General features: G+C 45.0%; 1 long non-coding RNA gene across 1 annotated transcript in view; it reads left to right on the top strand.

The window, feature by feature from the left end:
* LOC141054873 (uncharacterized) overlaps window positions 1–13649 on the top strand; it is a 50563-nt gene extending 36914 nt beyond the window's left edge. Inside the window, exon 3 of the long non-coding RNA XR_012221426.1 lies at window positions 12965–13649. This is a non-coding gene — a long non-coding RNA (uncharacterized lncRNA). The remainder of the gene's footprint in view (window positions 1–12964) is intronic.
* The last annotated feature ends 2117 nt before the right edge of the window (window positions 13650–15766 follow it).

Here is a 15766-nt window from a genome sequence, read left to right as displayed (position 1 = left end):
CAGGGTTCTGTCCTTTGGAACTACTGTTTAACCGGAAGGTCTGTGGGCCTCGCACTCTTCTGAACGAACATTTGGAGGGAGACATCTCAGATACCGGAATGCCCATCGTTCCCTATGTTCTAGAGCTCAGAGACCGTCTCGCCCAGCTAGCTACCTTCGCTAAAGAACATCAGCGAATGGCCCAGTCCAGACAAAAAACTTGGTATGACCATAATGCCAGGAACCGGGAATTTATGGAAGGACAGCAAGTGCTCATGATTACTGCTTCCCCTGCCAACAAGCTTCAAGTAGTGTGGGAAGGCCCTTATCAGGTTGTCAAGAAAATTAATGACACTAACTATGTTATTGTCCTGGACTCTAGTGGTCGACGCCAGAAAACCGTCCACATTAACATGCTGAAAGACTACCACGACCGATCTCTGCCTGTTCTAGCTGTCTGCCACCTAGTGATACCGCCGACGACGAGTATCTCCCAGATCTCCAGGTTGCCCAAGCGGGAGGATCACTGGAACAAGTGCTCCTAGGCTCCCATTTATCGGATATACAAAAGGACGATATTGTCGCCGTACTAAGGCCGAGGGCTGCTGCTTTCTCCTCAAAGCCGGGGAAGACTACTCTCACCAGTCACCATGTGGAAACCCCCGGACAACGCCCCATCCAGCAGGCTGCCTACCAGGTTCCAGAGGTGTTCAAGGCATGATAAAGAACGAACTGGAGGAGATGAAACAGCTGGGAGTTATTCAGCCATCTCACAGTTCTTGGGCCTCTCCTGTCGTCCTGGTCCCCAAGAAGGATGGTACAACATGATTCTGCATTGATTACAGACGACTAAATGATGCCACCAAGAGTGATTCTTATCCCACTGCTGCCACCAGTTGTCACTGGGTCCTTCTCTGGTATCACACAATCAACAAAGCAACCGAAGAGTGAACAATTCCAAGACCTTTATTCAGGCAAAAATACGAAAAGGTCCATATTCAGTCCACCACACAAAGGATTAGATAGTCCAGAATAAGAATGCAGTCCAGTATCAGGATAAAATGTCCAGGGAAACGAGATTCCAAAACTCTAGCACCAGAGGATAAAATGGGTCCTTCTCTCTCTGAAGTGCTGTCTGAACACCATCCTGTCCACACCAGAACTGACCTGTCCAGCTGCTGTTCTTCCCCCCACCCCCTTCCTTGTCCAGGGGTAGTCAAACAAATTGGGGCGGTTTCCAGGCCTCCCAGAGGAGAACAAAGGGCCTTAGGGATTAATGCACTACAGGGGGTCATCAAGAGACAGATACAGTGAGGCTGTAGACTTACAATGTAATAAGAAAAACACTATGAAAATGACTGAAATAGGAATATACAAAACATGATATCCACATAGCATATCACACCATCACACTCCCCCTGCTGGAGGAGACGTATAATAATACCCGTATAGAGCTCCCTCTGCTGCAGGAGACAAGTAATAATACCAGTATAGAGCTCCCCCTGCTGGAGAAGACGAGTAATAATACAAGTATGGAGCTCCCACTGCTGGAGGAGACGTGTAATAATACCCATAGAGAGATCCCCCTGCTGGAGGAGGCGTGTAATAATACCCGTATAGAGCTCCCCCTGCTGGAGGAGACGAGGAATAATACCCGTATAGAGCTCCCCCTTCTGGAGGAGACGAGCAATAATACCCGTATAGAGCTCCCCCTGCTGGAGAAGACGAGTAATAATACCCGTATAGAGCTCCCCCTGCTGGAGGAGATGAGTAATAATGAGATGAGTAATAATGAGTAATGGCTGGATATCCTTAAAGACAAAAATGTCCAGGAAGGATGGGAAATCTTGAAAAATGAAATTCTCAAAGCACAGTTGTTATCAATTCCGAAAAGAGGGAAGAATAGGAAGCATTTAAGGAAACCAGGATGGATGAACACAGAACTTAAGCACATGCTAAAAAGGAAGAAAAAAATGTTTATAAAATGGAAAGAGGGAGGCATATCTAAAGAAGAATATTATGCTGTCTGCAGAACCTGCAGGGCACAAATCAGATTATCTAAAGCTGAAAATGAATTGAGGCTTGCAAGAGATGTCAAAAGCAATAATAAAGGATTTTGGGGATATGTCAAAAGTCAAAGAAAAGTCAAAGATGCTATAGGATTTTTACAGGATGAAAATGATGAAATGGTCAGACAGGATGTTGAGAAGGCTGAACTTTTAAATTCCTATTTTGCATCTGTTTTCTCTCAGAAAGGAAATGTAACATCAACTGTTATTCACTGTCCTATTAAGGGAATAGAAGAATCCAGGATATCTATAAACAGAAAGATAGTGAGGAAACACTTAGCTAACCTAAATGAATTCAAGTCTCCAGGTCCAGATGAATTACACCCCAGAATACTGAAGGAGATAGCAGAAGAAATTTTTGAACCCCTCTCCATAATCTTTGAAAATTCTTGGAGGACAGGAGAAGTGCCAGAAGACTGGAGAAGAGCAAATGTTGTTCCTATCTTCAAAAAGGGGCTGAAGGTGGACCCAGGCAACTATAGGCCGGTGAGTCTGACTTCTACACCAGGAAAGATCTTTGAACAAATTATTAAACAACGTATGTCAATACCTGGATAAGAATGAAGTGATTAAACAGAGTCAGCATGGGTTTGTAACTAATAAGTCATGTCAGACTAACTTAATTTCCTTCTATGACGGTATCACTGATTGGGTGGATCAAGGAAATGCTGTAGATATAGTATATCTTGACTTCAGCAAAGCATTTGACAAAGTCTCTCACACAATCCTTATTGAAAAAATGACTAAGTATGGAATGGACAAGGTAACTGTTAGGTGGATTCATAACTGGCTTAGTGATCGGACCCAAAGAGTGGTCGTAAATGGCTGCACATCCAGTTGGAAGAATGTCTCAAGTGGGGTACCACAGGGCTCTGTCCTGGGCCCTGTATTGTTCAACATCTTTATCAACGATTTAGATGAAGGAATTGAGGGTAAACTGATTACATTTGCAGATGACACAAAGCTAGGAGGGATAGCTAATACTAGAGAAGAGAGAGAGAGGATTCAAAACGATTTAAATAAACTGGAGAAGTGGGCAGCAACTAACAGAATGGTTTTTAACAGGGAGAAATGCAAAGTACTACATCTGGGCAATAAAAATGAAAAAAGCATATATAGAATGGGAGGAATAGGGCTAAGTGACAGCACATGTGAAAAAGACTTGGGTATACTAATAGATCACAGACTGAATATGAGTCAACAGTGTGATGCAGCAGCAAAAAAAGCAAATGCAATTCTAGGATGTATTAACAGAAGCATACAGTCTAGATCACGTGAAGTCATTATTTCCCTCTACTCCTCTTTGGTCAGACCTCATCTGGAATATTGTGTCCAGTTTTGGGCACCACATTTTAAAAAAGACATCAACAAACTGGAGCAAGTTCAGAAAAGAGCAACCAGAATGGTGACCGGTCTGCAAACCCTGTCTTATGAGGAAAGGTTGCAGGATTTGGGATTGTTTAGTTTGCAAAAGAGAAGACTGAGAGGAGACTTAATAGCTGTCTACAAATATCTAAAGAGCTGTCACATTGTAGAAGGATCAACTTTATTCTCATTTGCACAAGGAAAGACTAGAAGCAATGGGATGAAACTGAATGGGAGGAGACACAGATTAGATATTAGAAAAAACTTTTTGACAGTTAGAGTGATCAATGAGTGGAACAAGCTGCCACGAGAAGTGGTGAGTTCTCCTTCAATGGATGTCTTCAAACAGAGGCTGGACAGACATCTGACTGGGATGATTTAGCGAATCCTGCTTTGAGCAGGGGGTTGGACCAGATGGCCCAGGAGGTCCCTTCCAACTCTACAATTCTATGATTCTATGATTCTATGATTCTAATACCCGTATAGAGCTCCCCCTGCTGGAGAAGACGAGTAATAATACCCGTATAGAGCTCCCCCTGCTGGAGGAGATGAGTAATACCCGTATAGAGCTCCCCCTGCTGGAAGAGACGAGTAATAATACCCGTATAGAGCTCCCCCTGCTGGAGGAGATGAGTAATACCCGTATAGAGCTCCCCCTGCTGGAAGAGACGAGTAATAATACCCGTATAGAGCTCCCCCTGCTGGAGGAGACGAGTAATAATACCCGTATAGAGCACCCCTGCTGGAGGAGACGAGCAATAATACCCGTATAGAGCTCCCCCTGCTGGAAGAGACAATAATACCTGTATGGAGCTCCCCCTGCTGGAGAAGACGAGTAATAATACCAGTATATAGCTCTCCCTGCAGGAGGAGACTTGTAATACCCGTATAGAGCCCCCCCTGCTGGTGAGACGAGTAATAATACCCGTATAGAGCTCGCCCTGCTGGAGGAGATGAGTAATAATACCCATATAGAGCCCCCCTGCTGGTGAGACGAGCAATAATACCCATAGGGAGATCCCCCTGCTGGAGGAGGCGTGTAATAATACCCGTATAGAGCTCCCCCTGCTGGAGGAGACGAGTAATAATACCCGTATAGAGCTCCCCCTGCTGGAGGAGATGAGTAATAATGCCCATATAGAGATCCCCCTGCTGGAGAAGACTAGTAATAATACCCATAGAGAGATCCCCCTGCTGGAGGAGGCGTGTAATAATACCCATAGAGAGATCCCCCTGCTGGAGGAGGCGTGTAATAATACCCGTGTAGAGCTCCCCCTGCTGGAGGAGACGAGTAATAATACCCGTATAGAGGTCCCCCTGCTGGAGGAGACGAGTAATAATACCCGTATAGAGCTCCCCCTGCTGGAGGAGACGTGTAATACCCGTATAGAGCTCCCCTGCTGGTGAGACAAGTAATAATACCCGTATAGAGCTCCCCCTGCTGGAGGAGACGTGTAATAATACCCGTATAGAGCCCCCCTGCTGGTGAGACAAGTAATAATACCCGTATAGAGCTCCCCCTGATGGAGGAGACGAGTAATTATACACGTATAGAGCTCCCCCTGCTGGAGGAGACGAGTAATATTACCCATATAGAGCCCCCTGCTGGTGAGACGAGTAATAATATCCATAGGGAGCTCCCCCTCCTGCCTGCTGGAGGAGGCGTGTAATAATACCCGTATAGAGCTCCCCCTGCTGGAGAAGAGTAATAATACCCGTATAGAGCTCCCCCTGCTGGAGGAGACGAGCAATAATACCCATATAGAGCTCCCCCTGCTGGAGGAGACGAGCAATAATACCCGTATAGAGCTCCCCCTGCTGGAGGAGACGAGTAATAATACCCGTATAGAGCTCCCCCTGCTGGAGAAGACGAGTAATAATACCAGTATATAGCTCCCCCTGCAGGAGGAGACGAGTAATAATACCCGTATAGAGCTCCCCCTGCTGGAGGAGACAAGTAATAATACCCGTATAGAGCTCCCCCGGCATGAGGAGACAATAATACCCGTATAGAGCCCCCCCCTGCTGGAGGAGACGTATAATAATACCCGTGTAGAGCCCCCCCTGCTGGTGAGACTAGTAATAATACCCGTATAGAGCTCCCCCTGCTGGAAGAGACGAGTAATAATACCCGTAGAGAGCTCCCCCGGCATGAGGAGACGAGTAATAATACCCGTATAGAGCTCCCCCTGCTGGAGAAGACGAGTAATAATACCAGTATATAGCTCCCCCTGCAGGAGGAGACAAGTAATAATACCCGTAGAGAGCTCCCCCTGCTGGAGGAGACGTGTAATAATACCCGTAGAGAGCTCCCCTGGCATGAGGAGACAAGTAATAATACCCGTATAGCGCTCCCCCTGCTGGAGGACATGAGTAATAATACCCGTATAGAGCTCCCCCTGCTGGAAGAGACGAGTAATAATACCCATATAGAGCTCCCCCTGCTGGAGGAGACGAGCAATAATACCCGTATAGAGCTCCCCCTGCTGGAAGAGACGAGTAATAATACCCGTATAGAGCTCCCCCTGCTGGAGAAGACGAGTAATAATACCAGTATATAGCTCCCCCTGCAGGAGGAGATGAGTAATAATACCCATATAGAGCTCCCCCTGCAGGAGGAGACGAGTAATAATACCCGTAAAGAGCCCCCCCTGCTGGTGAGACGAGTAATAATACTCGTATAGAGCTCCCCCTGCTGGAGGAGACGTGTAATAATACCTGTATAGAGCTCCCCCTGCTGGTGAGACGAGTAATAATACCCGTATGGATCTCCCACTGCTAGAGGAGACGTGTAATAATACCCATAGAGAGATCACCTGCTGGATGAGGCTTATAATACCCGTATAGAGCTCCCCCTGCTGGAGGAGACGAGTAATAATACCCATAGAGAGATCCCCCTGCTGGAGGAGGCGTGTAATAATACCCGTATAGAGCTCCCCCTGCTGGAGTAGACGAATAATAATACCCGTATGGAGCTCCCCCTGCTGGAGAGGACGAGTAATAATACCCGTATAGAGCTCCCCCTGCTGGAGTAGACGAGTAATAATACCCGTATGGAGCTCCCCCTGCTGGAGAAGACGAGTAATAATACCCGTATAGAGCTCCCCCGTCAGGAGGAGACGAGTAATAATACCCGTATAGAGCTCCCCCGTCAGGAGGAGACGAGTAATAATACCCGTATAGAGCCCCCCATGCTGGTGAGACGAGTAATAATACCCGTATAGAGCTCCCCCTGCTGCAGGAGACGAGTAACAATACCCGAATAGAGCTCCCCCTGCTGGAGAAGACGAGTAATAGTACCAGTATATAGCTCCCCCTGCAGGAGGAGACGAGTAATAATACCAGTGTAGAGTATAGACTTCCATTGAAGGAGAACTCACCACTTCTCGTGGCAGCCTGTTCCACTCATTGATCACTCTGTCAAAAAGTTTTTTCTAATATCTAATCTGTGTCTCCTCCCATTCAGTTTAATCCCATTGCTTCTAGTCTTTCCTTGTGTAAATGAGAATAAAGTTGATCCTTCTACAATGTGACAGCCCTTTAGATATTTGTAGACAGCTATTAAGTCTCCTCTCAGTCTTCTCTTTTGCAAACTAAACATTCCCAAATCCTGCAACCTTTCCTCATAAGACAGGGTTTGCAGACCGGTCACCATTCTGGTCGCTCTTTTCTGAACTTGCTCCAGTTTGTTGATGTCTTTTTTAAAATGTGGTGCCCAAAACTGGACACAATATTCCAGATGAGGTCTGACCAAAGAGGAGTAGAGGGAAATAATGACCAGGGCTGTGGAGTCAGAGTCGTGGAGTCGTGGAGTCGGTGCTCATTTTGGTGGAGTCGGAGTCGGTATAAAATGGACCGACTCCGACTCCTAAAATATATAATAAATTGGGTACAGTAGTTCAATGCAGAATGTGCTGAATATTTTTTCATAGGAATTTGGGAAAGTTATGAAATATCCTATAAATGACTGTTCTATTCCTGATCTAAGGCTACATTCACACACAGCGTTTTTGCTGCGTTTTTTGAGGATATGTTTTTCAGCTGCAAAAGCCGATCAGCTTTTTAAAAAACCGCATCACCTGAAAGGTTTTTGAGCTCATAGATAATGTTTTCAATAGCAAAAGCAGATTAGAAATCTGCTCTATCCATTTATCCATATCTGTCTATCCATATCTTATCTGTACCAAAAAGAATGAAAGCCGGGTAGCACACAGACTAAAGGGGGTTTTACACATAGCGATATCGCTATGTGTGATACCTCCGACCGGCTCCCACGCTGTCTGTCGCTGATCGTGCGAGATCGGGCGGCTCCATTTCTCGTCGGGTGCTTCCTGCTGTGTGAGACGAGCGACGCTGGACGCGGGCGGGAGGACGCCAGGATCGCTGTGTGTGAAAGGTGAGTATCGTCCGCTGCGCCGCTGCTGCATCGCTGTGAGATCTTCCTGTGTGGCAGCTCACTAGCGATCATTTAGCGATGCACCAGCGATCCTGACCGGGTCGTATCGCTGGTCGGATTGCTGGTGCATCACTAAATGTAAAAGGGCCTTAACACTTCCTGCCAGGCAAAGGAGGAGGAAAGAGCGTCTCAAACATCATTAACAAGATATTTTGTAAGTGACAAAGTTACTGTAACAATGACAGCAGATATGTGTAACAGACGGCTCCTCCAGCTTGTTGTGAAGGACGGTGCACCATTATCACTATTTGCACGACCAGCTTTTACAGCTGTTAATGGAGAAATGGCCGCAAACTTGGTGTTTCTCTGGAAAGAGAAAGTATTAGAAAATTAGTGATTGAAGAAGCCCTTAACCAAAAGGAAGATCTTAAAAAGACTCTCAAAAGACGCTTCATGTTTCTTACAATGGACGCCTGCACACGTCACAGAGTGAACTATTTTGCCATCAATGTTCGATATGTTTGTGACAACAAAAATTGTTACCAACACGCTGGTGTGAAGGGTTAATACTAAAATCAGAGCTGAAGTTTCGTTTTATCCATTCTCTGAAGGTTTCGTTTCTTCATTTTTGTTGCTGTAAGATAAATTTTTGTAATTGGCATGGGCTGTCATGAAACCAGACTGTTCTCATCAGGTGCAAAGATAAGGGAGGCGGGAGTATAAAACTCTGAAGAATATTTCACTATACTACTTTCTATGATGGACATATATGTAGTTTCCGGTTTTCTTGCAATATTATTGGCTTACAAAGTGAAGCATTACCATGATGTTAATGGTACTTGAGAACCTTGCATAATTAAGCAAAAGATTATAAAAGATGTGACTAAAATAAAGGGGCTTAGTGATCTGCCTCGATCCTCCCGTACAGAGACCCCCGTCTCCATGTGGTCATTTGAGTTGCTAGCAACACTGTGGAATAATTTGGAAATCACTGGATCAACCTTGAAGGGTTAATTTAGCCCTCCCAAAATAGCTACCTCGACAGTGGTGCCCAACGTGGGGCCCCTGAACAGGGACGCCTCTGCCCCTGGAGGACAGCAAGACAAAGGACCCTCGGAACGGACACAGGTGCTGGAAAATTGGGACTGATCATCTCCCACGACAACCATGGTAAGTTGGCAGTCATACTGTTCAGACTGACCGTTGGTGTGGTTTTCCGGTGCTTGTTGCTGCAAAGAGGATCTGAGGTTTGTCCCCTGGTGGGGTGATTCATGGGTGGAATCATATAGAGGTGCAGTCCCGTTGGGGGCCCAGTGCTCAAACCGTACCTCATAAGGGACGGACACCCCGGATTGACCAGTGATTGTGACTCTCTTTATAGTCAAAATATCCTGAAATTCCCGATCATTGTTAGTTATGAGGCGTGGTCATGTGATCGAAGATGGGTAGGATACGTAACTCAGGTATATATAGATAGATATATATAACCAGAGGTGTCCGGAGGGATAGTCTGAGACGCCCTCCTCCTTTCACTGAGTACCGCGAATTTTGGTCTTCCCAGAGGGGGTTGACCCTGTGGAACAGACTGATACGGCCGCTCCAGATCTGTGCACAATTTAAGTCAGGGTATTTAGCTCTAAAGGAGAGAATTATGTTTCTGTGGAAGAAAAAGAAAAGTTTGGAATTGTGTGAAGGATCAGATACTGTTAGTCTTATGATTCAAAGATGAGGAAAGAAATCTGTCAGGAATGCAGGAAAAATATTTTCGATTTTGGGATTTCTAAGGGCGTGAGGCTACAGCCTACGCTATGGGATGAAGGAGTTAAAAATAAAATAAAGGGAGGTTGACTGATGATGGATTACTTGAAAGTACTGAGGAATTCTGTGGCTTGGCACATGAATTGTATAATGAAGGTTATGTGGACATTGAACAGCAAGTGAATTCTGATTGTTTCTGTTACTGCTATGTTGAAGAAGGAAAATTGTCTATTATTATGGCAAAGATGGGATGTATTGTGGTTCAAGAAAGTGACTGTGGTGTGAGGAAGTGATTGGTTAAGAAGGAACTAAGATCCAGACAATGTGTCAGGCAGTCGAATAGTTAAAAGTGATGATTTGAAAGAAGAGGTCTCCCTGCTAGATGACAATTGTACAAGGAGACCGAGAGTTGCAGCCCCCACCTCTGCTGACGGCACCTATTATCATCCACCGCTAGCCTCAGTCCCCATTATTGCTAGTGGTTGAGTATCCACCCCTTCCATTTACCAGCTCCAGAGGGGAAAAAAAAAAAAAAAAAGTTTTCAGAAGACTTTAACCCGCTCTGTTCAGAGAGAGAGAGAAAAAAAAAAGCAAACTAGCAAGCTAGCAGCTGCTTCAGTACCCCCTCCCATCTTAGCCCACGCCATACCCCCCTTCGCCCCCACCGCAGCTGCGAGCACACAGCCAGTCTCTTATCAGTATCACTGGAGCACACAGCAAACTCTGGCCCCCCCCTCAGACTTCAGCTCCCTACTCCAATATCTCTAATTCTATGAATAGGAGCCTTCCTCCTCAGCCCCTCCCTGCTAATTCTCGTTACTGCTCAGTTTGTAATCTCCCCCACATGTCCAGTAAATTTACTAGGGGCAGATTTATTATCACAGATCCGCTCCAGAATACAATTCCAAGATGATGGTCAGATGGCTCTTACGTTATATAATCCCTATGTAGATGAAGACAGTGAGGAAATCTGTATTTTGCATGCCCTTCCCACAGTTATGATGGCCCTGATAGGCTCAGATCCACCCCCAATATTGCCTGAGGATCAATGACTCACCCCATACCTCTCAGAGATACCATCTAAACTCTGGTCAAAAGGGCCAAATGATATAGGGAAAATGCCTGCAGAACCAGTAAAAGTGTTTCTCAAACCTGGCGCCTAATCCACATACTCTTTTGTCCCAAACACCCCAGGATGCTGCTTGGTTTACAGTTATTGATCTTACCAATGCCTTCTTTAGCATTCCGTTACTCCAGATTGCTAGTTTCTATTTGCATTCACTTAGCAGGGACGACAGTTAACATGGACAGTTATGTCACAAGGGGCCCAAAACAGTCCCAACCAGTTTGCAAAAAAATATGAGTGAGTGTCTTTTGCCATTTCTGCCATTGTTAGCCTCCTTAAGTATCTGGCAGCACTGAACTGTCGGGTTTCGGCCTCGGGACTTCAGTTCTGCCTTGGTCAAGTGATATTCTTGGGTCACTGTCTCCTTCAGGGTGCCAGACACCTCGCAGAAGAAAGAAAAATAGCTGTCAGCTCCCTTCCTTTCCCAAAAGATGAAGCTGAACTCCAGCGTTTTCTTATGCACTTATTGTTGTCAGTGGATACCGGATGCATCCCGCATAATGCAACCCCTTTACAAAGCCTTGAAAGACGGTATAATGAACTATAAGGAAAGATGGCAGTGATGAGGAATACCTCCAATATGATTGTTCCCAACTTCTGACTGAAGAAACAGCTACTCCACCAAATGTCAGTGAGAATCCACTCCCAAATCCCGATCTGGTGTTATACACGGATGGTTCAAGATATGCTGATGAGTTTGGTAGATTCACACGGGATATGCTGTTACCACAGAGGACACTGTAGTGCACGCAGCTGCACTCCCGCCATCACAGTCAGCACAAGAAGCAGAACTCCAGGCTCTGTCTACTGCATGTACTTTGGCCAAGAACAGACAGGCTAATATATACACGGACTCACGGTATGCATTTGGTATTGCTCACGATTTTGGGGCTCTATGGGCCAATCGAGGGTTTATTACTACTGCCGGAACCCCAGTGAAAAATGCTGAAGCTGTTAGAACCCTCATGGACTCGATCAAATTACCTGCTCAGGTGGCCATTATCAAAGTTAAGGCGCACGGTCCTAGGACCAGTCCATAGACTGTTGGCAACGCATTTGCGGATATGCAAGCAAAAGCCACCGCTCTCTTACCCGTTGAACCAACCATACCAACTATGGTGACCACACGCTCTCAGCGTAAACAGTTACAAGAAGCACAGACCCTACAAGAACCTGAGGATCTAGAACAGACTGAAGTTTTCTGTCGGACCCCGCAAGACCGCTTAATGACGATGCAGAGAATGTCTCCAAAGGAAAAGGTGAAGCAATGGAAGACTGATGGGGCACAAATGGATAATGGTCTCTGGAAAAAGGACCAACTCATGTCTCCCTAAGCGGATGTACCCTGCTATTGCCATATGGGCACATGGGCCTACACATCGAGGAAAGAATCAGGCCCTTGCACTGGTGCAAAAATTCTACAGGGCCCCAGTTCTCCAGTTGGCCGGAAGCATTCCCTGTTACTAACATGACTGCAAAAACCACAGCAAAGAAACTGGTGATGGAAGTTATATGCAGATATGGGGTTCCAGAAGTTGTTGAAAGTGACCAAGGTCCGGCCTTTTCTTCTCATGTGTACCAAGAACTTCTGACAATGCTTGGATCCACTGTAGCCCTCCATACTCCGTACCACCCACAATCCAGTGGTGAAGTTGAGAGGCTGAACGGCACACTGAGGGGACAATTGACCAAAATGATGCAGGAGACTACGGCTCTATGGCCAGAGCTCCTACCCATAGTAGTATACCATATCCGTACTACCCCTATTGCAAAACATGGCCTGTCCCCATACGAGATATTGTTTGGTACTAGACCCCCAGTTGCAAATTTCCAGCCTCAGCAGTTATCAGAAGAAACTGACCGTGCTGTTCAATGTGTTATTCAGCTAAGTAAAAATCTTGCTCTAGTTTCCTTTTCTTTTCCAGATTCAGCAGAAACCGACACCTGTCATAACCTGAAGCCTGGTGATTTGGTAGTTGTGAAGAGGCATGTTAGGAAGCACAGACTAGAACCCTTGTATGATGGTCCCTATCAAGTTCTCCTCATCACCCAACAAGCCAATAGCAAATAAAGGGGCATAATGTTTTGGTTTTCTGCATTTTACATATTATTGGTAGAAGTTAAAGTTAGAAGATATTCAAAGACTCAGAGATCAATACGATAAAGCTGGATAGCTGGGATCTTACAGAGCTTGTTACACGTTGCTACCTGTATCCTTGTTGTATATGTGATAGTAAAACTTGTTCTTTGGTGTATTTCTGTATGTATTAGGAAATTCTGCACTAAGCCAGCTAATGATGATACCAAAGGCGTCGTTGCCCCTGCTCTTCTCTGCAGCGATCTCAAAAGGCTACTTGATTAAGATGTTGAAGCCAAGCACATGCCTACCTACAAAAGATCTCCACCGTCATCAAAAATTGTTATTCGTGAACTGCAGTATACAAGGGGGACGGGTGCGCCGTGACAGCCATGACTGGTAACACGGCATCAGTCATGTGAAGACCAGTACCCCTCAAGCTGTTATCTTGGGATAGCACCTCTGATGCTGCATATGTGTTAACAAAATTTATCTAGGGGGGAATGTGAAGGGTTAATACTAAAATCAGAGCTGAAGTTTCGTTTTGTCCATTCTCTGAAGGTTTCGTTTCTTCATTTTTGTTGCTGTCAGATAAACTTTTGTAATTGGCAAGGGCTGTCATGAAACCAGACTGTTCTCATCAGGTGCAAAGATAAGGGAGGTGGGAGTGTAAAACTCTGAAGAATATGCCACTATACTACTTTCTATGATGGACATATATGTAGTTTCCGGTTTTCTTGCAATATTATTGGCTTACAAAGTGAAGCATTACCATGATGTTATTGGTACTTGAGAACCTTGCATAATTAAGCAAAAGATTATAAAAGATGTGACTAAAATAAAGGGGCTTAGTGATCTGCCTCGATCCTCCCGTACATAGACCCCCGTCTCCGTGTGGTCATTTGAGTTGCTAGCAACACTGTGGAATAATTTGGAAATCACTGGATCAACCGTCAAGGGTTAATTTAGCCCTCCCAAATAGCTACCTTGACACTGGCAGTAAAAGATACTAAAGCTCATAACAGCAGCCAGTTTCTCCAGGCCTTAGTGGAAAAAGTTCTGCAAGATTATAAACTCAAAAAACAACAGGTTCTTGCTATTGTAACGGACAATGCTTCACACATAAGTACAATTACACTGATGAATGAGAGTAATGAACAACAGCTAGAGGAACATTCAGGATTCAGTATGAGATGGAAGGCCACAGTGCTGTTCATGTAACTGAGGAACAAACAGATATTACTACAGAAGAACAGCAAAATTATACTGTAGAAATAGATGATCTTGTTGAAGCTGCTTCACACCTCTTTCCTATTCATCACATGCGCTGTGTTGTGCACACGCTGCAGCTGGCAATAAGAGATAGTCTGCAAGAGGGACATGCTGGAAATCTGATTGGAAAAGTGAGGAAATTGGTTATTGCTGCCAGAACCCCTAAAATTGATTCCATCTTGAAGAGACGTGCTGGAAAAGGGGCAATTGTTGATCAACTAAAACCGTTTCTTATAGATATGGCGAACCCTCAGGTAACCCTAAATGAAGGTCAATGGACACAGGTGGCTGAATTGAAGGAATTGCTTAATCACCCATTTACTGTGACTAAAAAATTACAAGCTGAGGATTTAACTCCTGGCATTTTCATGAGGGAGCGGAAGAACTTGCTATTTTGCTGTTTAATCGCAGATGGCATTTCTGTTTCAATAAAACGGAGACAGACACAGCTATTGGAAAATAAAATTTTTCTGGCAGCTGTTTATGTGGACCCAAGTCATCGTATACTGCTTGATGATCAACAGCTTACTAAAGGAAAAGAATCTCTGACTGAGGTAGCGGTTAGGGTGAGTGGCCTACAGGAGGACTGCCAGGCGCAAGAGGACTCGGGTCCTGACAGCGCTACTGCTGCCATATCTTCATCCTCATCAGATGAGTTTGACTTTGACAAGTATTTGGATGACATGGAGCAGGCAAAGCGTTGCCGCAAGGAAAAAGATTTCACTCCGTCTCCTATAGCAGCAGATTGACCACATTTCAGCAAAATGTTTCACTTGTTCTCAAAGAAATAGAAAAATTCAACCGTTCATCAAAACTGACTGTGCACGAGGCAATTCCTTTATACCCGGAAATTGTTAGAGATGTTCCCATGTGATTACAGCTTTGCCTCCAACCCAAGTAAAGCCCCCGTTACACACTGCGATATCGCTAGCAATATCGCTGTAAAGTCACCGATTTAGTGACGTTGCAGCGATGTTGCTAGCGATATCGCTACATGTGATACCTCCGACCGGCTCCCCTGCTGGTTATCGCTGATTGCGCGAGAAGCTCCTGGATCATTCCGGACGGGAGGACGCAGGATCGCCGCGTCAGACAGGTAAGTAGCGATCCCCGACCCCTGCGAAGTCGCTGGTGAGATCTGCCTGTGTGGCAGCTCACTAGCGACCGCCTAGCGATGCACCAGCAATCCTGACCGCGTCATATCGCTGGTCGGGATCGCTGGTGCATCGCTAGGTGTAAAGGTACCCTAACTGTAGAGAGGTTGTTCTCTAGACTTAAAATAATGAGGTCAGATGTGAGGTCATCTATGAAGGAGGATCTGGTGGAGGCGATACTATTTCTTAGAACAAATTCATAGACTGCACACGTTATTTAGTATGTTTTTGTTGAAAACTGTTTTTTGCCACTTACATACTTTATTATATAGTGTTATATATATACTGTATATATATATATATATATATAAAATCGATATTATACAGTGTATTACATATTTACAATTTATTACAGTTTTTTGTGTTCTAAAGTTGTATTCCAATAAATATTCTGTTCCATCTAAATATCTTGATTATTGGATCATAAAAATGATTTAATGTCTGATGTTCACATTGTACTACAATAAATGTTTCACTTAAATATAAGCAATATATGTGGGAGTCGGAGTCGTGGAGTCGGAGTTGGAGTCGGTGTAAGGGAAATTGAGGAGTTGGAGTCGCAGGTTTGGC

Source organism: Dendrobates tinctorius, unplaced genomic scaffold (assembly GCF_039654945.1).
Source record: "Dendrobates tinctorius isolate UK_male_01 unplaced genomic scaffold, ASM3965494v1 ptg000179l, whole genome shotgun sequence".
In the NCBI taxonomy this organism is placed as follows: domain Eukaryota; kingdom Metazoa; phylum Chordata; class Amphibia; order Anura; family Dendrobatidae; genus Dendrobates; species Dendrobates tinctorius.
Note: the sequence above shows the minus strand (reverse complement) of the source record. Positions and strands in the feature narration are given on the sequence as shown.